This window comes from Cebidichthys violaceus, unplaced genomic scaffold (genome assembly GCF_023349555.1).
Source record: "Cebidichthys violaceus isolate CVI_PGR_0920_01 unplaced genomic scaffold, fCebVio1.0.p SCAF_20, whole genome shotgun sequence".
In the NCBI taxonomy this organism is placed as follows: domain Eukaryota; kingdom Metazoa; phylum Chordata; class Actinopteri; order Perciformes; family Stichaeidae; genus Cebidichthys; species Cebidichthys violaceus.
Window position 1 is genome coordinate 2,521,516 of NW_027176373.1, and position 22,904 is coordinate 2,544,419.

At 42.4% G+C, this 22,904-nt stretch overlaps 35 non-coding genes across 35 annotated transcripts; all 35 read right to left on the reverse strand.

Moving 5' to 3' along the window:
- Nucleotides 1-186: 186 nt before the first annotated feature.
- Nucleotides 187-258, reverse strand: trnah-gug (transfer RNA histidin (anticodon GUG)). The gene has a single exon. It is a non-coding gene; the product is annotated as a tRNA-His (tRNA).
- Nucleotides 259-725: 467 nt separating this feature from the next.
- On the reverse strand, nt 726-798 carry trnar-acg (transfer RNA arginine (anticodon ACG)). Its single transcript has one exon. It is a non-coding gene; the product is annotated as a tRNA-Arg (tRNA).
- A 772-nt stretch (nt 799-1,570) lies between these two features.
- On the reverse strand, nt 1,571-1,643 carry trnar-acg (transfer RNA arginine (anticodon ACG)). Its single transcript has one exon. It is a non-coding gene; the product is annotated as a tRNA-Arg (tRNA).
- Nucleotides 1,644-1,882: 239 nt separating this feature from the next.
- On the reverse strand, nt 1,883-1,954 carry trnah-gug (transfer RNA histidin (anticodon GUG)). Its single transcript has one exon. It is a non-coding gene; the product is annotated as a tRNA-His (tRNA).
- A 467-nt stretch (nt 1,955-2,421) lies between these two features.
- trnar-acg (transfer RNA arginine (anticodon ACG)) lies at nt 2,422-2,494 on the reverse strand. Its single transcript has one exon. It is a non-coding gene; the product is annotated as a tRNA-Arg (tRNA).
- A 1,617-nt stretch (nt 2,495-4,111) lies between these two features.
- On the reverse strand, nt 4,112-4,184 carry trnar-acg (transfer RNA arginine (anticodon ACG)). The gene has a single exon. It is a non-coding gene; the product is annotated as a tRNA-Arg (tRNA).
- A 772-nt stretch (nt 4,185-4,956) lies between these two features.
- trnar-acg (transfer RNA arginine (anticodon ACG)) lies at nt 4,957-5,029 on the reverse strand. Its single transcript has one exon. It is a non-coding gene; the product is annotated as a tRNA-Arg (tRNA).
- A 774-nt stretch (nt 5,030-5,803) lies between these two features.
- Nucleotides 5,804-5,876, reverse strand: trnar-acg (transfer RNA arginine (anticodon ACG)). Its single transcript has one exon. It is a non-coding gene; the product is annotated as a tRNA-Arg (tRNA).
- Nucleotides 5,877-6,654: 778 nt separating this feature from the next.
- On the reverse strand, nt 6,655-6,727 carry trnal-aag (transfer RNA leucine (anticodon AAG)). The gene has a single exon. It is a non-coding gene; the product is annotated as a tRNA-Leu (tRNA).
- Nucleotides 6,728-6,964: 237 nt separating this feature from the next.
- Nucleotides 6,965-7,036, reverse strand: trnah-gug (transfer RNA histidin (anticodon GUG)). Its single transcript has one exon. It is a non-coding gene; the product is annotated as a tRNA-His (tRNA).
- A 467-nt stretch (nt 7,037-7,503) lies between these two features.
- trnar-acg (transfer RNA arginine (anticodon ACG)) lies at nt 7,504-7,576 on the reverse strand. Its single transcript has one exon. It is a non-coding gene; the product is annotated as a tRNA-Arg (tRNA).
- Nucleotides 7,577-8,352: 776 nt separating this feature from the next.
- trnar-acg (transfer RNA arginine (anticodon ACG)) lies at nt 8,353-8,425 on the reverse strand. Its single transcript has one exon. It is a non-coding gene; the product is annotated as a tRNA-Arg (tRNA).
- A 2,525-nt stretch (nt 8,426-10,950) lies between these two features.
- Nucleotides 10,951-11,054, reverse strand: trnay-gua (transfer RNA tyrosine (anticodon GUA)). Its single transcript has 2 exons — nt 11,018-11,054; nt 10,951-10,986 (listed from the first exon to the last, which is right to left on the reverse strand). It is a non-coding gene; the product is annotated as a tRNA-Tyr (tRNA).
- A 257-nt stretch (nt 11,055-11,311) lies between these two features.
- On the reverse strand, nt 11,312-11,415 carry trnay-gua (transfer RNA tyrosine (anticodon GUA)). The gene is made up of 2 exons: nt 11,379-11,415; nt 11,312-11,347 (listed from the first exon to the last, which is right to left on the reverse strand). It is a non-coding gene; the product is annotated as a tRNA-Tyr (tRNA).
- Nucleotides 11,416-12,033: 618 nt separating this feature from the next.
- trnay-gua (transfer RNA tyrosine (anticodon GUA)) lies at nt 12,034-12,137 on the reverse strand. Its single transcript has 2 exons — nt 12,101-12,137; nt 12,034-12,069 (listed from the first exon to the last, which is right to left on the reverse strand). It is a non-coding gene; the product is annotated as a tRNA-Tyr (tRNA).
- A 277-nt stretch (nt 12,138-12,414) lies between these two features.
- On the reverse strand, nt 12,415-12,518 carry trnay-gua (transfer RNA tyrosine (anticodon GUA)). The gene is made up of 2 exons: nt 12,482-12,518; nt 12,415-12,450 (listed from the first exon to the last, which is right to left on the reverse strand). It is a non-coding gene; the product is annotated as a tRNA-Tyr (tRNA).
- A 446-nt stretch (nt 12,519-12,964) lies between these two features.
- Nucleotides 12,965-13,068, reverse strand: trnay-gua (transfer RNA tyrosine (anticodon GUA)). The gene is made up of 2 exons: nt 13,032-13,068; nt 12,965-13,000 (listed from the first exon to the last, which is right to left on the reverse strand). It is a non-coding gene; the product is annotated as a tRNA-Tyr (tRNA).
- An 807-nt stretch (nt 13,069-13,875) lies between these two features.
- Nucleotides 13,876-13,979, reverse strand: trnay-gua (transfer RNA tyrosine (anticodon GUA)). The gene is made up of 2 exons: nt 13,943-13,979; nt 13,876-13,911 (listed from the first exon to the last, which is right to left on the reverse strand). It is a non-coding gene; the product is annotated as a tRNA-Tyr (tRNA).
- Nucleotides 13,980-14,256: 277 nt separating this feature from the next.
- On the reverse strand, nt 14,257-14,360 carry trnay-gua (transfer RNA tyrosine (anticodon GUA)). The gene is made up of 2 exons: nt 14,324-14,360; nt 14,257-14,292 (listed from the first exon to the last, which is right to left on the reverse strand). It is a non-coding gene; the product is annotated as a tRNA-Tyr (tRNA).
- A 257-nt stretch (nt 14,361-14,617) lies between these two features.
- trnay-gua (transfer RNA tyrosine (anticodon GUA)) lies at nt 14,618-14,721 on the reverse strand. Its single transcript has 2 exons — nt 14,685-14,721; nt 14,618-14,653 (listed from the first exon to the last, which is right to left on the reverse strand). It is a non-coding gene; the product is annotated as a tRNA-Tyr (tRNA).
- Nucleotides 14,722-15,700: 979 nt separating this feature from the next.
- trnay-gua (transfer RNA tyrosine (anticodon GUA)) lies at nt 15,701-15,804 on the reverse strand. Its single transcript has 2 exons — nt 15,768-15,804; nt 15,701-15,736 (listed from the first exon to the last, which is right to left on the reverse strand). It is a non-coding gene; the product is annotated as a tRNA-Tyr (tRNA).
- Nucleotides 15,805-16,417: 613 nt separating this feature from the next.
- trnay-gua (transfer RNA tyrosine (anticodon GUA)) lies at nt 16,418-16,521 on the reverse strand. Its single transcript has 2 exons — nt 16,485-16,521; nt 16,418-16,453 (listed from the first exon to the last, which is right to left on the reverse strand). It is a non-coding gene; the product is annotated as a tRNA-Tyr (tRNA).
- Nucleotides 16,522-16,778: 257 nt separating this feature from the next.
- trnay-gua (transfer RNA tyrosine (anticodon GUA)) lies at nt 16,779-16,882 on the reverse strand. Its single transcript has 2 exons — nt 16,846-16,882; nt 16,779-16,814 (listed from the first exon to the last, which is right to left on the reverse strand). It is a non-coding gene; the product is annotated as a tRNA-Tyr (tRNA).
- A 979-nt stretch (nt 16,883-17,861) lies between these two features.
- Nucleotides 17,862-17,965, reverse strand: trnay-gua (transfer RNA tyrosine (anticodon GUA)). The gene is made up of 2 exons: nt 17,929-17,965; nt 17,862-17,897 (listed from the first exon to the last, which is right to left on the reverse strand). It is a non-coding gene; the product is annotated as a tRNA-Tyr (tRNA).
- A 257-nt stretch (nt 17,966-18,222) lies between these two features.
- On the reverse strand, nt 18,223-18,321 carry trnah-gug (transfer RNA histidin (anticodon GUG)). Its single transcript has 2 exons — nt 18,285-18,321; nt 18,223-18,258 (listed from the first exon to the last, which is right to left on the reverse strand). It is a non-coding gene; the product is annotated as a tRNA-His (tRNA).
- A 277-nt stretch (nt 18,322-18,598) lies between these two features.
- trnay-gua (transfer RNA tyrosine (anticodon GUA)) lies at nt 18,599-18,702 on the reverse strand. The gene is made up of 2 exons: nt 18,666-18,702; nt 18,599-18,634 (listed from the first exon to the last, which is right to left on the reverse strand). It is a non-coding gene; the product is annotated as a tRNA-Tyr (tRNA).
- A 257-nt stretch (nt 18,703-18,959) lies between these two features.
- On the reverse strand, nt 18,960-19,063 carry trnay-gua (transfer RNA tyrosine (anticodon GUA)). The gene is made up of 2 exons: nt 19,027-19,063; nt 18,960-18,995 (listed from the first exon to the last, which is right to left on the reverse strand). It is a non-coding gene; the product is annotated as a tRNA-Tyr (tRNA).
- Nucleotides 19,064-19,320: 257 nt separating this feature from the next.
- On the reverse strand, nt 19,321-19,419 carry trnah-gug (transfer RNA histidin (anticodon GUG)). The gene is made up of 2 exons: nt 19,383-19,419; nt 19,321-19,356 (listed from the first exon to the last, which is right to left on the reverse strand). It is a non-coding gene; the product is annotated as a tRNA-His (tRNA).
- Nucleotides 19,420-19,696: 277 nt separating this feature from the next.
- On the reverse strand, nt 19,697-19,800 carry trnay-gua (transfer RNA tyrosine (anticodon GUA)). The gene is made up of 2 exons: nt 19,764-19,800; nt 19,697-19,732 (listed from the first exon to the last, which is right to left on the reverse strand). It is a non-coding gene; the product is annotated as a tRNA-Tyr (tRNA).
- Nucleotides 19,801-20,418: 618 nt separating this feature from the next.
- On the reverse strand, nt 20,419-20,522 carry trnay-gua (transfer RNA tyrosine (anticodon GUA)). Its single transcript has 2 exons — nt 20,486-20,522; nt 20,419-20,454 (listed from the first exon to the last, which is right to left on the reverse strand). It is a non-coding gene; the product is annotated as a tRNA-Tyr (tRNA).
- A 257-nt stretch (nt 20,523-20,779) lies between these two features.
- trnay-gua (transfer RNA tyrosine (anticodon GUA)) lies at nt 20,780-20,883 on the reverse strand. Its single transcript has 2 exons — nt 20,847-20,883; nt 20,780-20,815 (listed from the first exon to the last, which is right to left on the reverse strand). It is a non-coding gene; the product is annotated as a tRNA-Tyr (tRNA).
- Nucleotides 20,884-21,160: 277 nt separating this feature from the next.
- Nucleotides 21,161-21,264, reverse strand: trnay-gua (transfer RNA tyrosine (anticodon GUA)). Its single transcript has 2 exons — nt 21,228-21,264; nt 21,161-21,196 (listed from the first exon to the last, which is right to left on the reverse strand). It is a non-coding gene; the product is annotated as a tRNA-Tyr (tRNA).
- Nucleotides 21,265-21,521: 257 nt separating this feature from the next.
- Nucleotides 21,522-21,625, reverse strand: trnay-gua (transfer RNA tyrosine (anticodon GUA)). Its single transcript has 2 exons — nt 21,589-21,625; nt 21,522-21,557 (listed from the first exon to the last, which is right to left on the reverse strand). It is a non-coding gene; the product is annotated as a tRNA-Tyr (tRNA).
- A 277-nt stretch (nt 21,626-21,902) lies between these two features.
- On the reverse strand, nt 21,903-22,006 carry trnay-gua (transfer RNA tyrosine (anticodon GUA)). Its single transcript has 2 exons — nt 21,970-22,006; nt 21,903-21,938 (listed from the first exon to the last, which is right to left on the reverse strand). It is a non-coding gene; the product is annotated as a tRNA-Tyr (tRNA).
- Nucleotides 22,007-22,624: 618 nt separating this feature from the next.
- Nucleotides 22,625-22,728, reverse strand: trnay-gua (transfer RNA tyrosine (anticodon GUA)). The gene is made up of 2 exons: nt 22,692-22,728; nt 22,625-22,660 (listed from the first exon to the last, which is right to left on the reverse strand). It is a non-coding gene; the product is annotated as a tRNA-Tyr (tRNA).
- Between the last annotated feature and the right edge of the window lie 176 nt (nt 22,729-22,904).

A 22,904-nucleotide genomic window follows, 5' to 3' on the forward strand; every position in this document is an offset into this window, starting at 1 on the left:
ACGGGTGTTTTTTTAATTTGTCGACCCGTGTGGACAACTCCTGTACAATTACTGGTGTAGTCGGAAAAACATTGGGCTTCACGCAGAAAAATTGACTTAAGTTGTCAAGTTTCAAACTGCGTGAAATGAAACACATGCTTGAGTACATGACAACAACAGCTTAAAACATGCAAAACTCATTACTGCTGCCGTGACCCGGATTCGAACCGGGGTTGCTGCGCCCACAACGCAGAGTACTAACCACTATACGATCACGGCCACTTGGTTGACAGAGTGCCTCTGTCTTGCATATTTGGAGCTCTAGATATCAACTGTACTTGACTCAACAGAGAGTAGAGCAGGACCTTTAGAAACAAGCGCCAAGTGATTCAGAAGAATTGTACAAGCTAGCCAAAAGTTCCACCTAGAATGTTCTGATCTCTAGGCAGATAGGTTACCCATTGCTCGGCCCTACAGAGTAGTAGTCAGACGCTTTTTATACACAGTTTGTAGAGCAGGAACTTGTGAAACGAGTAGTAAGTGATTTACAAGTTAAAGACTTGTACGAGATAGCCAGTGTACATAACAGAAATCTACCGGCCTACTGTCCAACGCCTTATCCGCAATCTGAAAGCCTTTGTAGCCATCATTTGTCTCTATCCAGATGTAAATTGACTTAGTTACGCAGTTTGTAGGGCAAGAACTTGTTTAACGAGGAGCAAGTGACTACAAGTTAAAGAATCGTACGAGCTAGCCAGGAGTCGAACCTAGAATCTTCTGATCCGTAGTCAGACGCGTTCTCCATTGCGCCACTAGCCCTACATGTGATGCATTGTGGGAAATGCAATGTTCCGACAGCAGTTCATGCAAACGGGTGTTTTTTTTTTATTTGTCGACCCGTGTGGACAACTCCTGTACAACTACTGGTGTAGTCGGAAAAACATTGGGCTTCACGCAGAAAAATTGGCTTAAGTTGTCAAGTTTCAAACTGCGTGAAATGAAACACATGCTAGAGTACATGACAACAACAGCTTAAAACATGCACAACTCATTACTGCTGCCGTGACCCGGATTCGAACCTGGGTTGCTGCACCCACAACGCAGAGTACTAACCACTATACGATCACGGCCACTTGGTTGACAGAGTGCCTCTGTCTTGCATATTTGGAGCTCTAGATATCAACTGTACTTGACTCAACAGAGAGTAGAGCAGGACCTTTAGAAACAAGCGCCAAGTGATTCAGAAGAATTGTACAAGCTAGCCAAAAGTTCCACCTAGAATGTTCTGATCTCTAGGCAGATAGGTTACCCATTGCTCGGCCCTACAGAGTAGTAGTCAGACGCTTTTTATACACAGTTTGTAGAGCAGGAACTTGTGAAACGAGTAGTAAGTGATTTACAAGTTAAAGACTTGTACGAGATAGCCATTAACAGAAATCTACCGGCCTACTGTCCCACGCCTTATCCGCAATCTGAAAGCCTTTGTAGCCATCATTTGTCTCTATCCAGATGTAAATTGACTTAGTTACGCAGTTTGTAGGGCAAGAACTTGTTTAACGAGGAGCAAGTGACTACAAGTTAAAGAATCGTACGAGCTAGCCAGGAGTCGAACCTAGAATCTTCTGATCCGTAGTCAGACGCGTTCTCCATTGCGCCACTAGCCCTACATGTGATGCATTGTGGGAAATGCAATGTTCCGACAGCAGTTCATGCAAACGGGTGTTTTTTTTTTATTTGTCGACCCGTGTGGAGAACTCCTGTACAATTACTGGTGTAGTCGGAAAAACATTGGGCTTCACGCAGAAAAATTGGCTTAAGTTGTCAAGTTTCAAACTGCGTGAAATGAAACACATGCTAGAGTACATGACAACAACAGCTTAAAACATGCACAACTCATTACTGCTGCCGTGACCCGGATTCGAACCGGGGTTGCTGCGCCCACAACGCAGAGTACTAACCACTATACGATCACGGCCACTTGGTTGACAGAGTGCCTCTGTCTTGCATATTTGGAACTCTAGATATCAACTGTACTTGACTCAACAGAGAGTAGAGCAGGACCTTTAGAAACAAGCGCCAAGTGATTCAGAAGAATTGTACAAGCTAGCCAAAAGTTCCACCTAGAATGTTCTGATCTCTAGGCAGATAGGTTACCCATTGCTCGGCCCTACAGAGTAGTAGTCAGACGCTTTTTATACACAGTTTGTAGAGCAGGAACTTGTGAAACGAGTAGTAAGTGATTTACAAGTTAAAGACTTGTACGAGACAGCCAGTGTACATAACAGAAATCTACCGGCCTACTGTCCCACGCCTTATCCGCAATCTGAAAGCCTTTGTAGCCATCATTTGTCTCTATCCAGATGTAAATTGACTTAGTTACGCAGTTTGTAGGGCAAGAACTTGTTTAACGAGGAGCAAGTGACTACAAGTTAAAGAATCGTACGAGCTAGCCAGGAGTCGAACCTAGAATCTTCTGATCCGTAGTCAGACGCGTTCTCCATTGCGCCACTAGCCCTACATGTGACGCATTGTGGGAAATGCAATGTTCCGACAGCAGTTCATGCAAACGGGTGTTTTTTTTTTATTTGTCGACCCGTGTGGACAACTCCTGTACAATTACTGGTGTAGTCGGAAAAACATTGGGCTTCACGCAGAAAAATTGGCTTAAGTTGTCAAGTTTCAAACTGCGTGAAATGAAACACATGCTAGAGTACATGACAACAACAGCTTAAAACATGCAAAACTCATTACTGCTGCCGTGACCCAGATTCGAACCGGGGTTGCTGCGCCCACAACGCAGAGTACTAACCTCTATACAATCACGGCCACTTGGTTGACAGAGTGCCTCTGTCTTGCATATTTGGAGCTCTAGATATCAACTGTACTTGACTCAACAGAGAGTAGAGCAGGACCTTTAGAAACAAGCGCCAAGTGATTCAGAAGAATTGTACAAGCTAGCCAAAAGTTCCACCTAGAATGTTCTGATCTCTAGGCAGATAGGTTACCCATTGCTCGGCCCTACAGAGTAGTAGTCAGACGCTTTTTATACACAGTTTGTAGAGCAGGAACTTGTGAAACGAGTAGTAAGTGATTTACAAGTTAAAGACTTGTACGAGATAGCCATTAACAGAAATCTACCGGCCTACTGTCCCACGCCTTATCCGCAATCTGAAAGCCTTTGTAGCCATCATTTGTCTCTATCCAGATGTAAATTGACTTAGTTACGCAGTTTGTAGGGCAAGAACTTGTTTAACAAGGAGCAAGTGACTACAAGTTAAAGAATCGTACGAGCTAGCCAGGAGTCGAACCTAGAATCTTCTGATCCGTAGTCAGACGCTTTCTCCATTGCGCCACTAGCCCTACATGTGATGCATTGTGGGAAATGCAATGTTCCGACAGCAGTTCATGCAAACGGGTGTTTTTTTTTTATTTGTCGACCCGTGTGGACAACTCCTGTACAATTACTGGTGTAGTCGGAAAAACATTGGGCTTCACGCAGAAAAATTGACTTAAGTTGTCAAGTTTCAAACTGCGTGAAATGAAACACATGCTAGAGTACATGACAACAACAGCTTAAAACATGCACAACTCATTACTGCTGACGTGACCCGGATTCGAACCTGGGTTGCTGCGCCCACAACGCAGAGTACTAACCACTATACGATCACGGCCACTTGGTTGACAGAGTGCCTCTGTCTTGCATATTTGGAACTCTAGATATCAACTGTACTTGACTCAACAGAGAGTAGAGCAGGACCTTTAGAAACAAGCGCCAAGTGATTCAGAAGAATTGTACAAGCTAGCCAAAAGTTCCACCTAGAATGTTCTGATCTCTAGGCAGATAGGTTACCCATTGCTCGGCCCTACAGAGTAGTAGTCAGACGCTTTTTATACACAGTTTGTAGAGCAGGAACTTGTGAAACGAGTAGTAAGTGATTTACAAGTTAAAGACTTGTACGAGATAGCCATTAACAGAAATCTACTGGCCTACTGTCCCATGCCTTATCCGCAATCTGAAAGCCTTTGTAGCCATCATTTGTCTCTATCCAGATGTAAATTGACTTAGTTACGCAGTTTGTAGGGCAAGAACTTGTTTAACGAGGAGCAAGTGACTACAAGTTAAAGAATCGTACGAGCTAGCCAGGAGTCGAACCTAGAATCTTCTGATCCGTAGTCAGACGCGTTCTCCATTGCGCCACTAGCCCTACATGTGATACATTGTGGGAAATGCAATGTTCCGACAGCAGTTCATGCAAACGGGTGTTTTTTTTTTATTTGTCGACCCGTGTGGACAACTCCTGTACAATTACTGGTGTAGTTGGAAAAACATTGGGCTTCACGCAGAAAAATTGGCTTAAGTTGTCAAGTTTCAAACTGCGTGAAATGAAACACATGCTAGAGTACATGACAACAACAGCTTAAAACATGCACAACTCATTACTGCTGCCGTGACCCGGATTCGAACCAGGGTTGCTGCGCCCACAACGCAGAGTACTAACCACTATACGATCACGGCCACTTGGTTGACAGAGTGCCTCTGTCTTGCATATTTGGAACTCTAGATATCAACTGTACTTGACTCAACAGAGAGTAGAGCAGGACCTTTAGAAACAAGCGCCAAGTGATTCAGAAGAATTGTACAAGCTAGCCAAAAGTTCCACCTAGAATGTTCTGATCTCTAGGCAGATAGGTTACCCATTGCTCGGCCCTACAGAGTAGTAGTCAGACGCTTTTTATACACAGTTTGTAGAGCAGGAACTTGTGAAACGAGTAGTAAGTGATTTACAAGTTAAAGACTTGTACGAGATAGCCATTAACAGAAATCTACTGGCCTACTGTCCCATGCCTTATCCGCAATCTGAAAGCCTTTGTAGCCATCATTTGTCTCTATCCAGATGTAAATTGACTTAGTTACGCAGTTTGTAGGGCAAGAACTTGTTTAACGAGGAGCAAGTGACTACAAGTTAAAGAATCGTACGAGCTAGCCAGGAGTCGAACCTAGAATCTTCTGATCCGTAGTCAGACGCGTTCTCCATTGCGCCACTAGCCCTACATGTGACGCATTGTGGGAAATGCAATGTTCCGACAGCAGTTCATGCAAACGGGTGTTTTTTTTTTATTTGTCGACCCGTGTGGACAACTCCTGTACAATTACTGGTGTAGTCGGAAAAACATTGGGCTTCACGCAGAAAAATTGGCTTAAGTTGTCAAGTTTCAAACTGCGTGAAATGAAACACATGCTAGAGTACATGACAACAACAGCTTAAAACATGCAAAACTCATTACTGCTGCCGTGACCCAGATTCGAACCGGGGTTGCTGCGCCCACAACGCAGAGTACTAACCACTATACAATCACGGCCACTTGGTTGACAGAGTGCCTCTGTCTTGCATATTTGGAGCTCTAGAATTATCAACTGTACTTGACTCAACAGAGAGTAGAGCAGGACCTTTAGAAACAAGCGCCAAGTGATTCAGAAGAATTGTACAAGCTAGCCAAAAGTTCCACCTAGAATGTTCTGATCTCTAGGCAGATAGGTTACCCATTGCTCGGCCCTACAGAGTAGTAGTCAGACGCTTTTTATACACAGTTTGTAGAGCAGGAACTTGTGAAACGAGTAGTAAGTGATTTACAAGTTAAAGACTTGTACGAGATAGCCATTAACAGAAATCTACCGGCCTACTGTCCCACGCCTTATCCGCAATCTGAAAGCCTTTGTAGCCATCATTTGTCTCTATCCAGATGTAAATTGACTTAGTTACGCAGTTTGTAGGGCAAGAACTTGTTTAACGAGGAGCAAGTGACTACAAGTTAAAGAATCGTACGAGCTAGCCAGGAGTCGAACCTAGAATCTTCTGATCCGTAGTCAGACGCGTTCTCCATTGCGCCACTAGCCCTACATGTGATGCATTGTGGGAAATGCAATGTTCCGACAGCAGTTCATGCAAACGGGTGTTTTTTTTTTATTTGTCGACCCGTGTGGACAACTCCTGTACAATTACTGGTGTAGTCGGAAAAACATTGGGCTTCACGCAGAAAAATTGGCTTAAGTTGTCAAGTTTCAAACTGCGTGAAATGAAACACATGCTAGAGTACATGACAACAACAGCTTAAAACATGCAAAACTCATTACTGCTGCCGTGACCCAGATTCGAACCAGGGTTGCTGCGCCCACAACGCAGAGTACTAACCACTATACAATCACGGCCACTTGGTTGACAGAGTGCCTCTGTCTTGCATATTTGGAGCTCTAGATATCAACTGTACTTGACTCAACAGAGAGTAGAGCAGGACCTTTAGAAACAAGCGCCAAGTGATTCAGAAGAATTGTACAAGCTAGCCAAAAGTTCCACCTAGAATGTTCTGATCTCTAGGCAGATAGGTTACCCATTGCTCGGCCCTACAGAGTAGTAGTCAGATGCTTTTTATACACAGTTTGTAGAGCAGGAACTTGTGAAACGAGTAGTAAGTGATTTACAAGTTAAAGACTTGTACGAGACAGCCAGTGTACATAACAGAAATCTACCGGCCTACTGTCCCACGCCTTATACGCAATCTGAAAGCCTTTGTAGCCATCATTTGTCTCTATCCAGATGTAAATTGACTTAGTTACGCAGTTTGTAGGGCAAGAACTTGTTTAACGAGGAGCAAGTGACTACAAGTTAAAGAATCGTACGAGCTAGCCAGGAGTCGAACCTAGAATCTTCTGATCCTTAGTCAGACGCGTTCTCCATTGCGCCACTAGCCCTACATGTGATGCATTGTGGGAAATGCAATGTTCCGACAGCAGTTCATGCAAACGGGTGTTTTTTTAATTTGTCGACCCGTGTGGACAACTCCTGTACAATTACTGGTGTAGTCGGAAAAACATTGGGCTTCACGCAGAAAAATTGGCTTAAGTTGTCAAGTTTCAAACTGCGTGAAATGAAACACATGCTAGAGTACATGACAACAACAGCTTAAAACATGCACAACTCATTACTGCTGCCGTGACCCGGATTCGAACCGGGGTTGCTGCGCCCACAACGCAGAGTACTAACCACTATACGATCACGGCCACTTGGTTGACAGAGTGCCTCTGTCTTGCATATTTGGAGCTCTAGATATCAACTGTACTTGACTCAACAGAGAGTAGAGCAGGACCTTTAGAAACAAGCGCCAAGTGATTCAGAAGAATTGTACAAGCTAGCCAAAAGTTCCACCTAGAATGTTCTGATCTCTAGGCAGATAGGTTACCCATTGCTCGGCCCTACAGAGTAGTAGTCAGACGCTTTTTATACACAGTTTGTAGAGCAGGAACTTGTGAAACGAGTAGTAAGTGATTTACAAGTTAAAGACTTGTACGAGACAGCCAGTGTACATAACAGAAATCTACCGGCCTACTGTCCCACGCCTTATCCGCAATCTGAAAGCCTTTGTAGCCATCATTTGTCTCTATCCAGATGTAAATTGACTTAGTTACGCAGTTTGTAGGGCAAGAACTTGTTTAACGAGGAGCAAGTGACTACAAGTTAAAGAATCGTACGAGCTAGCCAGGAGTCGAACCTAGAATCGTCTGATCCGTAGTCAGACGCGTTCTCCATTGCGCCACTAGCCCTACATGTGATGCATTGTGGGAAATGCAATGTTCCGACAGCAGTTCATGCAAACGGGTGTTTTTTTAATTTGTCGACCTGTGTGGACAACTCCTGTACAACTACTGGTGTAGTCGGAAAAACATTGGGCTTCACGCAGAAAAATTGGCTTAAGTTGTCAAGTTTCAAACTGCGTGAAATGAAACACATGCTAGAGTACATGACAACAACAGCTTAAAACATGCACAACTCATTACTGCTGCCGTGACCCGGATTTGAACCGGGGTTGCTGCGCCCACAACGCAGAGTACTAACCACTATACGATCACGGCCACTTGGTTGACAGAGTGCCTCTGTCTTGCATATTTGGAGCTCTAGATATCAACTGTACTTGACTCAACAGAGAGTAGAGCAGGACCTTTAGAAACAAGCGCCAAGTGATTCAGAAGAATTGTACAAGCTAGCCAAAAGTTCCACCTAGAATGTTCTGATCTCTAGGCAGATAGGTTACCCATTGCTCGGCCCTACAGAGTAGTAGTCAGACGCTTTTTATACACAGTTTGTAGAGCAGGAACTTGTGAAACGAGTAGTAAGTGATTTACAAGTTAAAGACTTGTACGAGACAGCCAGTGTACATAACAGAAATCTACCGGACTACTGTCCCACGCCTTATCCGCAATCTGAAAGCCTTTGTAGCCATCATTTGTCTCTATCCAGATGTAAATTGACTTAGTTACGCAGTTTGTAGGGCAAGAACTTGTTTAACGAGGAGCAAGTGACTACAAGTTAAAGAATCGTACGAGCTAGCCAGGAGTCGAACCTAGAATCTTCTGATCCGTAGTCAGACGCCTTCTCCATTGCGCCACTAGCCCTACATGTGATGCATTGTGGGAAATGCAATGTTCCGACAGCAGTTCATGCAAACGGGTGTTTTTTTTTTATTTGTCGACCCGTGTGGACAACTCCTGTACAACTACTGGTGTAGTCGGAAAAACATTGGGCTTCACGCAGAAAAATTGGCTTAAGTTGTCAAGTTTCAAACTGCGTGAAATGAAACACATGCTAGAGTACATGACAACAACAGCTTAAAACATGCACAACTCATTACTGCTGCCGTGACCCGGATTCGAACCTGGGTTGCTGCGCCCACAACGCAGAGTACTAACCACTATACGATCACGGCCACTTGGTTGACAGAGTGCCTCTGTCTTGCATATTTGGAGCTCTAGATATCAACTGTACTTGACTCAACAGAGAGTAGAGCAGGACCTTTAGAAACAAGCGCCAAGTGATTCAGAAGAATTGTACAAGCTAGCCAAAAGTTCCACCTAGAATGTTCTGATCTCTAGGCAGATAGGTTACCCATTGCTCGGCCCTACAGAGTAGTAGTCAGACGCTTTTTATACACAGTTTGTAGAGCAGGAACTTGTGAAACGAGTAGTAAGTGATTTACAAGTTAAAGACTTGTACGAGATAGCCATTAACAGAAATCTACCGGCCTACTGTCCCACGCCTTATCCGCAATCTGAAAGCCTTTGTAGCCATCATTTGTCTCTATCCAGATGTAAATTGACTTAGTTACGCAGTTTGTAGGGCAAGAACTTGTTTAACGAGGAGCAAGTGACTACAAGTTAAAGAATCGTACGAGCTAGCCAGGAGTCGAACCTAGAATCTTCTGATCCGTAGTCAGACTCGTTCTCCATTGCGCCAAAGATGTAGCGCATTGGTCTATGTAACAGACCACGATTAGCCTGAAATGCGCCCTAATTGCGCGGTTTCGAGTCCCGCTCGGGCCTGTTTTGACTCGTCGAGATCATCTAGAAATATGTACGTCAGCATCTAAAATAAACATAACAGGCCTATGTTAATGCATTGGTGGAAAGGTGATTACATTTTCTTTTATTAATCTGAATCTTCAAGTAACTAAAGATATCAAATGTAGTGGAGTAAAAAGCACAATATTTCCCTCTGAATTGTAATCGAGTAGAAGTATAAAGTAGAATAAAACAGAAATACTCAAGTAAAATACAAGTAGCTCAAAATGATACTTCAGTACAGTAACGTTCTTGAGTAAATGCAATTTCCCTTGTTACTTTCCATCACTGCCTCCTGTAAGTAACGTTGAGTAATGAAATGAACGGTAAGTTACAAACAGGTGTCCGGTAACGTTGTTACGTTGTTAAGTCATTGTAAAGGTTACGACTCACAGACGAGAGTGCTGTTTCATGTTAGTGTAAGTCTTGTCACGCTGTATGTAACTTGACTTTATTGTAAATGAATGAATCCATAAAGAGAACAGTCAAATAACGGCGGAATGGCGGACAGTCCCACTTAACGGGAGTTCGCTCCGGTCATCAACAAGCGGGTCGGTTTGTTAACTTTGTCGGTGAACGTTAAAGTGACTGAACGTAACATCAGTAACGGTAGAGCTAACGTTAGCTAAGTATCGCTCTCTGTAACATAATGTAATACAGTGATGGACAGCTGACGTTTACGTTAGGACGCGTTTCCTCGTTAGTAACGAGTTACCGAGCGGCTCATTCATTCAAACATCAATATATCTCAATTCATTTGTATTGACAACAGTTATAAAGGATTGACTTACTTTCGAAATGTTGATAAAACGAAGAGAATCCGACGTCCGTTCTCTTCATCCACCGTAAACACCGTAAACAACTTTTCAAATGTGGGAGGGATTTGGTCGTCGGCCGCTCTCGTCCGTCATTGGTCAATTCTTGGTTGATTCTTGGTTGCGATACGAGCACCGATTGGCCACAGCGGACAATTCTTGGTCGATTCTTGGTTACAAACTGAACGGCGATTGGCTTTCGCAACCAAGAATTAGCTTGACTCACGCGCTACCTGGAGCGCCACTAGCCCTACATGTGATGCATTGTGGGAAATGCAATGTTCCGACAGCAGTTCATGCAAACGGGTGTTTTTTTTTATTTGTCGACCCGTGTGGACAACTCCTGTACAATTACTGGTGTAGTCGGAAAAACGTTGGGCTTCACGCAGAAAAATCGGCTTAAGTTGTCAAGTTTCAAACTGCGTGAAATGAAACACATGCTAGAGTACATGACAACAACAGCTTAAAACATGCACAACTCATTACTGCTGCCGTGACCCGGATTCGAACCAGGGTTGCTGCGCCCACAACGCAGAGTACGAACCACTACACGAAACTGATTCCAAACCAAAGTTTATTGTCCTAATACTCAACAATGCAAAGAGTGAAACGTGACAAACAGCCAGCTCCCTTTGTCTCCGTACATGCTTGTTTAAATCTCTTGCAAAGTTACTAAGTAGCTAATTATATTATTGCAGATCAAATGCACTAAATGACTGACAGTAAAGGTCATCAATCCATTCTTAACGGACAAGAATAATAAGTATATCCTTCGAGCCGGATTTGAACCAGCGACCTAAGGATACCTGCATATTTCCAACTGGGATACATCAGCCTACAGTCCTCCGCTCTACCAACTGAGATATCGAAGGGAGACAGAGACCAACACTTTTTCAGCGTATGTATCGAGGCTGAAACTGATTCCAAACCAAAGTTTATTGTCCTAATACTCAACAATGCAAAGAGTGAATCGTGACAAACAGCCAGCTCCCTTTGTCTCCGTACATGATCGTTTAAATCTCTTGCAAAGTTACTAAGTAGCTAATTATATTATTGCAGATCAAATGCACTAAATGACTGACAGTAAAGGCCATCAATCCATTCTTAACGGACAAGAATAATAAGTATATCCTTCGAGCCGGATTTGAACCAGCGACCTAAGGATACCTGCATATTTCCAACTGGGATACATCAGCCTACAGTCCTCCGCTCTACCAACTGAGATATCAAAGGGAGACAGAGACCAACACTTTTTCAGCGTATGTATCGAGGCTGAAACTGATTCCAAACCAAAGTTTATTGTCCTAATACTCAACAATGCAAAGAGTGAAACGTGACAAACAGCCAGCTCCCTTTGTCTCCGTAGATGATCGTTTAAAACTCTTGCAAAGTTACTCAGTAGCTAATTATATTATTGCAGATCAACTGCATTTGATAACTGACAGTAGAGGCCATCAATCCCTTCTTAACGGACAAGAATAATAAGTATATCCTTCGAGCCGGATTTGAACCAGCAACCTAAGGATACCTGCATATTTCCAACTGGGATACATCAGCCTACAGTTCTCCGCTCTAACAACTGAGACATCGAAGGGAGACAGAGACCAACACTTTTTCAGCGTATGTATCGAGGCTGAAACTGATTCCAAACCAAAGTTTATTGTCCTAATACTCAACAATGCAAAGAGTGAAACGTGACAAACAGCCAGCTCCCTTTGTCTCCGTACATGCTTGTTTAAATCTCTTGCAAAGTTACTAAGTAGCTAATTATATTATTGCAGATAAACTGCACTTGATGACTGACAGTAGAGGACATCAATCCATTCTTAATGGACAAGAATAATAAGTACATCCTTCGAGCCGGATTTGAACCAGCGACCTAAGGATACCTGCATATTTCCAACTGGGATACATCAACCTACAGTCCTCCGCTCTACCAACTGAGCTATCGAAGGGAGCCAGAGACCAATACTTTTTCAGCGTATGTATCGAGGCTGAAACTGATTCCGAAAAGTTTATTGTCCTAATACTCAAGTACTTATTGTCCTAATACTCAACAATGCAAAGAGTGAATCGTGACAAACAGCCAGCTCCCTTTGTCTCCGTACATGCTTGTTTAAATCTCTTGCAAAGTTACTAAGTAGCTAATTATATTATTGCAGATAAACTGCACTTGATGACTGACAGTAGAGGACATCAATCCATTCTTAATGGACAAGAATAATAAGTACATCCTTCGAGCCGGATTTGAACCAGCGACCTAAGGATACCTGCATATTTCCAACAGGGATACATCAACCTACAGTCCTCCGCTCTACCAACTGAGCTATCGAAAGGAGCCGGAGACCAACACTTTTTCAGCGTATGTATCGAGGCTGAAACTGATTCCAAACCAAAGTTTATTGTCCTAATACTCAACAATGCAAAGAGTGAAACGTGACAAACAGCCAGCTCCCTTTGTCTCCGTACATGCTTGTTTAAATCTCTCAACTGAGCTATCGAAGGGAGCCAGAGACTAACACTTTTTCAGCGTATGTATCGAGGCTGAAACTGATTCCGAAAATTTTATTGTCCTAATACTCAAGTATTTATTGTCCTAATACTCAACAATGCAAAGAGTGAATCGTGACAAACAGCCAGCTCCCTTTGTCTCCGTACATGCTTGTTTAAATCTCTTGCAAAGTTACTCAGTAGCTAATTATATTATTGCAGATCAACTGCACTTGATGACTGACAGTAGAGGACATCAATCCATTCTTAACGGACAAGAATAATAAGTACATCTTTCGAGCCGGATTTGAACCAGTGACCTAAGAATAGCTGCACATTTTCAACTGGGAAACATCAACCTACAGTCCTCCGCTCTACCAACTGAGCTATCGAAGGGAGAAAGAGAGTAACACTTTTTCAGCATATGTATCGAGGCTGAAACTGATTCCAAACCAAAGTTTATTGTCCTAATACTCAACAATGCAAAGAGTGAAACGTGACAAACAGCCAGCTCCCTTTGTCTCCGTACATGATCGTTTAAAACTCTTGCAAAGTTACTAAGTAGCTAATTATATTATTGCAGATCAACTGCACTTGATGACTGACAGTAGAGGCCATCAATCCATTCTTAACGGACAAGAATAATAAGTACATCCTTCGAGCCGGATTTGAACCAGCGACCTAAGGATACCTGCATATTTCCAACTGGGATACATCAGCCTACAGTTCTCCGCTCTAACAACTGAGACATCGAAGGGAGACAGAGACCAACACTTTTTCAGCGTATGTATCGAGGCTGAAACTGATTCCAAACCAAAGTTTATTGTCCTAATACTCAACAATGCAAAGAGTGAAACGTGACAAACAGCCAGCTCCCTTTGTCTCCGTACATGCTTGTTTAAATCTCTCAACTGAGCTATCGAAGGGAGCCAGAGACTAACACTTTTTCAGCGTATGTATCGAGGCTGAAACTGATTCCGAAAAGTTTATTGTCCTAATACTCAAGTATTTATTGTCCTAATACTCAACAATGCAAAGAGTGAATCGTGACAAACAGCCAGCTCCCTTTGTCTCCGTACATGCTTGTTTAAATCTCTTGCAAAGTTACTCAGTAGCTAATTATATTATTGCAGATCAACTGCACTTGATGACTGACAGTAGAGGCCATCAATCCATTCTTAACGGACAAGAATAATAAATACATCCTTCGAGCCGGATTTGAACCAGCGACCTAAGGATACCTGCATATTTCCAACTGGGATACATCAGCCTACAGTCCTCCGCTCTACCAACTGAGCTATCGAAAGGAGCCAGAGACCAATACTTTTTCAGCGTCTGTATCGAGGCTGAAACTGATTCCGAAAAGTTTATTGTCCTAATACTCAAGTACTTATTGTCCTAATACTCAACAATGCAAAGAGTGAATCGTGACAAACAGCCAGCTCCCTTTGTCTCCGTACATGCTTGTTTAAATCTCTTGCAAAGTTACTAAGTAGCTAATTATATTATTGCAGATCAACTGCACTTGATGACTGACAGTAGAGGACATCAATCCATTCTTAACGGACAAGAATAATAAGTACATCCTTCGAGCCGGATTTGAACCAGCGACCTAAGGATACCTGCATATTTCCAACTGGGATACATCAACCTACAGTCCTCCGCTCTACCAACTGAGCTATCGAAGGGAGCCGGAGACCAACACTTTTTCAGCGTATGTATCGAGGCTGAAACTGATTCCAAACCAAAGTTTATTGTCCTAATACTCAACAATGCAAAGAGTGAAACGTGACAAACAGCCAGCTCCCTTTGTCTCCGTACATGCTCGTTTAAAACTTTTGCAAAGTTACTAAGTAGCTAATTATATTACTGCAGATCAACTGCACTTGATGACTGACAGTAAAGGCCATCAATCCATTCTTAACGGACAAGAATAATAAGTACATCCTTCAAGCTGGATTTGAACCAGCGACCTAAGGATACCTGCATATTTCCAACTGGGATACATCAACCTACAGTCTTCCGCTCTACCAACTGAGCTATCGAAGTGAGCCGGAGACCAACACTTTTTCAGCGTATGTATCGAGGCTGAAACTGATTCCAAACCAAAGTTTATTGTCCTAATACTCAACAATGCAAAGAGTGAAACGTGACAAACAGCCAGCTCCCTTTGTCTCCGTACATGATCGTTTAAAACTCTTGCAAAGTTACTCAGTAGCTAATTATATTATTGCAGATCAACTGCATTTGATAACTGACAGTAGAGGCCATCAATCCATTCTTGACGGACAAGAATAATAAGGATATCCTTCGAGCCGGATTTGAACCAGCGACCTAAGGATACCTGCATATTTCCAACTGGGATACATCAGCCTACAGTTCTCCGCTCTAACAACTGAGACATCGAAGGGAGACAGAGACCAACACTTTTTCAGCGTATGTATCGAGGCTGAAACTGATTCCAAACCAAAGTTTATTGTACTAATACTCAACAATGCAAAGAGTGAAACGTGACAAACAGCCAGCTCCCTTTGTCTCCGTACATGATCGTTTAAAACTCTTGCAAAGTTACTAAGTAGCTAATTATATTATTGCAGATCAACTGCAGTTGATGACTGACAGTAGAGGCCATCAATCCATTCTTAACGGACAAGAATAATAAGTACATCCTCCGAGCCGGATTTGAACCAGCGACCTAAGGATACCTGCATATTTCCAACTGGGATACATCAGCCTACAGTTCTCCGCTCTAACAACTGAGACATCGAAGGGAGACAGAGACCAACACTTTTTCAGCGTATGTATCGAGGCTGAAACTGATTCCAAACCAAAGTTTATTGTCCTAATACTCAACAGTGCAAAGAGTGAAACGTGACAAACAGCCAGCTCCCTTTGTCTCCGTACATGATCGTTTAAAACTCTTGCAAAGTTACTAAGTAGCTAATTATATTATTGCAGATCAACTGCACTTGATGACTGACAGTAGAGGCCATCAATCCATTCTTAACAGACAAGAATAATAAGTACATCCTTCGAGCCGGATTTGAACCAGCGACCTAAGGATACCTGCATATTTCCAACTGGGATACATCAACCTACAGTCCTCCGCTCCACCAACTGAGCTATCGAAGGGAGAAGGAGAGTAACACTTTTTCAGCGTATGTATCGAGGCTGAAACTGATTCCAAACCAAAGTTTATTGTCCTAATACTCAACAATGCAAAGAGTGAAACGTGACAAACAGCCAGCTCCCTTTGTCTCCGTACATGCTTGTTTAAATCTCTTGCAAAGTTACTAAGTAGCTAATTATATTATTGCAGATCAAATGCACTAAATGACTGACAGTAAAGGCCATCAATCCATTCTTAACGGACAAGAATAATAAGTATATCCTTCGAGCCAGATTTGAACCAACGACCTAAGGATACCTGCATATTTCCAACTGGGATACATCACAGCTCTCCGCTCTACCAACTGAGCTATCGAAGGGAGCCAGAGACCAACACTTTTTCAGCGTATGTATCGAGGCTGAAACTGATTCCAAACCAAAGTTTATTGTCCTAATACTCAACAATGCAAAGAGTGAAACGTGACAAACAGCCAGCTCCCTTTGTCTCCGTACATGATCGTTTAAAACTCTTGCAAAGTTACTCAGTAGCTAATTATATTATTGCAGATCAACTGCATTTGATAACTGACAGTAGAGGCCATCAATCCATTCTTAACGGACAAGAATAATAAGTACATCCTTCGAGCCGGATTTGAACCAGCGACCTAAGGATACCTGCATATTTCCAACTGGGATACATCAACCTACAGTCCTCCGCTCTACCAACTGAGCTATCGAAGGGAGCCGGAGACCAACACTTTTTCAGCGTATGTATCGAGGCTGAAACTGATTCCAAACCAAAGTTTATTGTCCTAATACTCAACAATGCAAAGAGTGAAACGTGACAAACAGCCAGCTCCCTTTGTCTCCGTACATGCTCGTTTAAAACTTTTGCAAAGTTACTAAGTAGCTAATTATATTACTGCAGATCAACTGCACTTGATGACTGACAGTAAAGGCCATCAATCCATTCTTAACGGACAAGAATAATAAGTACATCCTTCAAGCTGGATTTGAACCAGCGACCTAAGGATACCTGCATATTTCCAACTGGGATACATCAACCTACAGTCTTCCGCTCTACCAACTGAGCTATCGAAGTGAGCCGGAGACCAACACTTTTTCAGCGTATGTATCGAGGCTGAAACTGATTCCAAACCAAAGTTTATTGTCCTAATACTCAACAATGCAAAGAGTGAAACGTGACAAACAGCCAGCTCCCTTTGTCTCCGTACATGATCGTTTAAAACTCTTGCAAAGTTACTCAGTAGCTAATTATATTATTGCAGATCAACTGCATTTGATAACTGACAGTAGAGGCCATCAATCCATTCTTGACGGACAAGAATAATAAGGATATCCTTCGAGCCGGATTTGAACCAGCGACCTAAGGATACCTGCATATTTCCAACTGGGATACATCAGCCTACAGTTCTCCGCTCTAACAACTGAGACATCGAAGGGAGACAGAGACCAACACTTTTTCAGCGTATGTATCGAGGCTGAAACTGATTCCAAACCAAAGTTTATTGTACTAATACTCAACAATGCAAAGAGTGAAACGTGACAAACAGCCAGCTCCCTTTGTCTCCGTACATGATCGTTTAAAACTCTTGCAAAGTTACTAAGTAGCTAATTATATTATTGCAGATCAACTGCACTTGATGACTGACAGTAGAGGCCATCAATCCATTCTTAACGGACAAGAATAATAAGTACATCCTCCGAGCCGGATTTGAACCAGCGACCTAAGGATACCTGCATATTTCCAACTGGGATACATCAGCCTACAGTTCTCCGCTCTAACAACTGAGACATCGAAGGGAGACAGAGACCAACACTTTTTCAGCGTATGTATCGAGGCTGAAACTGATTCCAAACCAAAGTTTATTGTCCTAATACTCAACAGTGCAAAGAGTGAAACGTGACAAACAGCCAGCTCCCTTTGTCTCCGTACATGATCGTTTAAAACTCTTGCAAAGTTACTAAGTAGCTAATTATATTATTGCAGATCAACTGCACTTGATGACTGACAGTAGAGGCCATCAATCCATTCTTAACAGACAAGAATAATAAGTACATCCTTCGAGCCGGATTTGAACCAGCGACCTAAGGATACCTGCATATTTCCAACTGGGATACATCAACCTACAGTCCTCCGCTCCACCAACTGAGCTATCGAAGGGAGAAGGAGAGTAACACTTTTTCAGCGTATGTATCGAGGCTGAAACTGATTCCAAACCAAAGTTTATTGTCCTAATACTCAACAATGCAAAGAGTGAAACGTGACAAACAGCCAGCTCCCTTTGTCTCCGTACATGCTTGTTTAAATCTCTTGCAAAGTTACTAAGTAGCTAATTATATTATTGCAGATCAAATGCACTAAATGACTGACAGTAAAGGCCATCAATCCATTCTTAACGGACAAGAATAATAAGTATATCCTTCGAGCCAGATTTGAACCAACGACCTAAGGATACCTGCATATTTCCAACTGGGATACATCACAGCCCTCCGCTCTACCAACTGAGCTATCGAAGGGAGCCAGAGACCAACACTTTTTCAGCGTATGTATCGAGGCTGAAACTGATTCCGAAAAGTTTATTGTCCTAATACTCAAGTATTTATTGTCCTAATACTCAACAATGCAAAGAGTGAATCGTGACAAACAGCCAGCTCCCTTTGTCTCCGTACATGCTTGTTTAAATCTCTTGCAAAGTTACTAAGTAGCTAATTATATTATTGCAGATAAACTGCACTTGATGACTGACAGTAGAGGACATCAATCCATTCTTAATGGACAAGAATAATAAGTACATCCTTCAAGCCGGATTTGAACCAGCGACCTAAGGATACCTGCATATTTCCAACTGGGATACATCAACCTACAGTCCTCCGCTCTACCAACTGAGCTATCGAAGGGAGCCGGAGACCAACACTTTTTCAGCGTATGTATCGAGGCTGAAACTGATTCCAAACCAAAGTTTATTGTCCTAATACTCAACAATGCAAAGAGTGAAACGTGACAAACAGCCAGCTCCCTTTGTCTCCGTACATGATCGTTTAAAACTCTTGCAAAGTTACTAAGTAGCTAATTATATTATTGCAGATCAACTGCACTTGATGACTGACAGTAGAGGCCATCAATCCATTCTTAACGGACAAGAATAATAAGTACATCCTTCGAGCCGGATTTGAACCAGCGACCTAAGGATACCTGCATATTTCCAACTGGGATACATCAACCTACAGTCCTCCGCTCCACCAACTGAGCTATCGAAGGGAGAAGGAGAGTAACACTTTTTCAGCGTATGTATCAAGGCTGAAACTGATTCCAAACCAAAGTTTATTGTCCTAATACTCAACAATGCAAAGAGTGAAACGTGACAAACAGCCAGCTCCCTTTGTCTCCGTACATGCTTGTTTAAATCTCTTGCAAAGTTACTAAGTAGCTAATTATATTATTGCAGATCAAATGCACTAAATGACTGACAGTAAAGGCCATCAATCCATTCTTAACGGACAAGAATAATAAGTATATCCTTCGAGCCAGATTTGAACCAACGACCTAAGGATACCTGCATATTTCCAACTGGGATACATCACAGCCCTCCGCTCTACCAACTGAGCTATCGAAGGGAGCCAGAGACCAACACTTTTTCAGCGTATGTATCGAGGCTGAAACTGATTCCGAAAAGTTTATTGTCCTAATACTCAAGTATTTATTGTCCTAATACTCAACAATGCAAAGAGTGAATCGTGACAAACAGCCAGCTCCCTTTGTCTCCGTACATGCTTGTTTAAATCTCTTGCAAAGTTACTAAGTCGCTAATTATATTATTGCAGATCAACTGCACTTGATGACTGACAGTAGAGGACATCAATCCATTCTTAACGGACAAGAATAATTAGTACATCCTTCAAGCTGGATTTGAACCAGCGACCTAAGGATACCTGCATATTTCCAACTGGGATACATCAACCTACAGTCCTCCGCTCTACCAACTGAGCTATCGAAGGGAGCCGGAGACCAACACTTTTTCAGCGTATGTATCGAGGCTGAAACTGATTCCAAACCAAAGTTTATTGTCCTAATACTCAACAATGCAAAGAGTGAAACGTGACAAACAGCCAGCTCCCTTTGTCTCCGTACATGATCGTTTAAAACTCTTGCAAAGTTACTCAGTAGCTAATTATATTATTGCAGATCAACTGCATTTGATAACTGACAGTAGAGGCCATCAATCCATTCTTAACGGACAAGAATAATAAGGATATCCTTCGAGCCGGATTTGAACCAGCGACCTAAGGATACCTGCATATTTCCAACTGGGATACATCAGCCTACAGTTCTCCGCTCTAACAACTGAGACATCGAAGGGAGACAGAGACCAACACTTTTTCAGCGTATGTATCGAGGCTGAAACTGATTCCAAACCAAAGTATATTGTCCTAATATTCAACAATGCAAAGAGTGAAACGTGACAAACAGCCAGCTCCCTTTGTCTCCGTACATGCTTGTTTAAATCTCTTGCAAAGTTACTAAGTCGCTAATTATATTATTGCAGATAAACTGCACTTGATGACTGACAGTAGAGGACATCAATCCATTCTTAACGGACAAGAATAATAAGTACATCCTTCAAGCCGGATTTGAACCAGCGACCTAAGGATACCTGCATATTTCCAACTGGGATACATCAACCTACAGTCCTCCGCTCTACCAACTGAGCTATCGAAGGGAGCCGGACACCAACACTTTTTCAGCGTATGTATCGAGGCTGAAACTGATTCCAAACCAAAGTTTATTGTCCTAATACTCAACAATGCAAAGAGTGAAACGTGACAAACAGCCAGCTCCCTTTGTCTCCGTACATGCTCGTTTAAAACTTTTGCAAAGTTACTAAGTAGCTAATTATATTATTGCAGATCAACTGCACTTGATGACTGACAGTAAAGGCCATCAATCCATTCTTAACGGACAAGAATAATAAGTACATCCTTCAAGCTGGATTTGAACCAGCGACCTAAGGATACCTGCATATTTCCAACTGGGATACATCAACCTACAGTCCTCCGCTCTACCAACTGAGCTATCGAAGGGAGCCGGAGACCAACACTTTTTCAGCGTATGTATCGAGGCTGAAACTGATTCCGAAAAGTTTATTGTCCTATTACTCAAGTACTTATTGTCCTAATACTCAACAATGCAAAGAGTGAATCGTGACAAACAGCCAGCTCCCTTTGTCTCCGTACATGCTTGTTTAAATCTCTTGCAAAGTTACTAAGTAGCTAATTATATTATTGCAGATAAACTGCACTTGATGACTGACAGTAGAGGACATCAATCCATTCTTAATGGACAAGAATAATAAGTACATCCTTCGAGCCGGATTTGAACCAGCGACCTAAGGATACCTGCATATTTCCAACTGGGATACATCAACCTACAGTCCTGCGCTCTACCAACTGAGCTATCGAAGGGAGCCAGAGACCAATACTTTTTCAGCGTATGTATCGAGGCTGAAACTGATTCCAAACCAAAGTTTATTGTCCTAATACTCAACAATGCAAAGAGTGAAACGTGACAAACAGCCAGCTCCCTTTGTCTCCGTACATGATCGTTTAAAACTCTTGCAAAGTTACTAAGTAGCTAATTATATTATTGCAGATCAACTGCACTGGATGACTGACAGTAAAGGCCATCAATCCATTCTTAACGGACAAGAATAATAAGTACATCCTTCAAGCTGGATTTGAACCAGCGACCTAAGGATACCTGCATATTTCCAACTGGGATACATCAACCTACAGTCCTCCGCTCTACCAACTGAGCTATCGAAGGGAGCCGGAGACCAACACTTTTTCAGCGTATGTATCGAGGCTGAAACTGATTCCGAAAAGTTTATTGTCCTAATACTCAAGTACTTATTGTCCTAATACTCAACAATGCAAAGAGTGAATCGTGACAAACAGCCAGCTCCCTTTGTCTCCGTACATGCTTGTTTAAATCTCTTGCAAAGTTACGAAGTCGCTAATTATATTATTGCAGATCAACTGCACTTGATGACTGACAGTAGAGGACATCAATCCATTCTTAACGGACAAGAATAATTAGTACATCCTTCAAGCTGGATTTGAACCAGCGACCTAAGGATACCTGCATATTTCCAACTGGGATACATCAACCTACAGTCCTCCGCTCTACCAACTGAGCTATCGAAGGGAGCCGGAGACCAACACTTTTTCAGCGTATGTATCGAGGCTGAAACTGATTCCAAACCAAAGTTTATTGTCCTAATACTCAACAATGCAAAGAGTGAAACGTGACAAACAGCCAGCTCCCTTTGTCTCCGTACATGATCGTTTAAAACTCTTGCAAAGTTACTCAGTAGCTAATTATATTATTGCAGATCAACTGCATTTGATAACTGACAGTAGAGGCCATCAATCCATTCTTAACGGACAAGAATAATAAGGATATCCTTCGAGCCGGATTTGAACCAGCGACCTAAGGATACCTGCATATTTCCAACTGGGATACATCAGCCTACAGTTCTCCGCTCTAACAACTGAGACATCGAAGGGAGACAGAGACCAACACTTTTTCAGCGTATGTATCGAGGCTGAAACTGATTCCAAACCAAAGTATATTGTCCTAATATTCAACAATGCAAAGAGTGAAACGTGACAAACAGCCAGCTCCCTTTGTCTCCGTACATGCTTGTTTAAATCTCTTGCAAAGTTACTAAGTCGCTAATTATATTATTGCAGATAAACTGCACTTGATGACTGACAGTAAAGGCCATCAATCCATTCTTAACGGACAAGAATAATAAGTACATCCTTCAAGCTGGATTTGAACCAGCGACCTAAGGACACCTGCATATTTCCAACTGGGATACATCAACCTACAGTCCTCCGCTCTACCAACTGAGCTATCGAAGGGAGCCGGAGACCAACACTTTTTCAGCGTATGTATCGAGGCTGAAACTGATTCCGAAAAGTTTATTGTCCTATTACTCAAGTACTTATTGTCCTAATACTCAACAATGCAAAGAGTGAATCGTGACAAACAGCCAGCTCCCTTTGTCTCCGTACATGCTTGTTTAAATCTCTTGCAA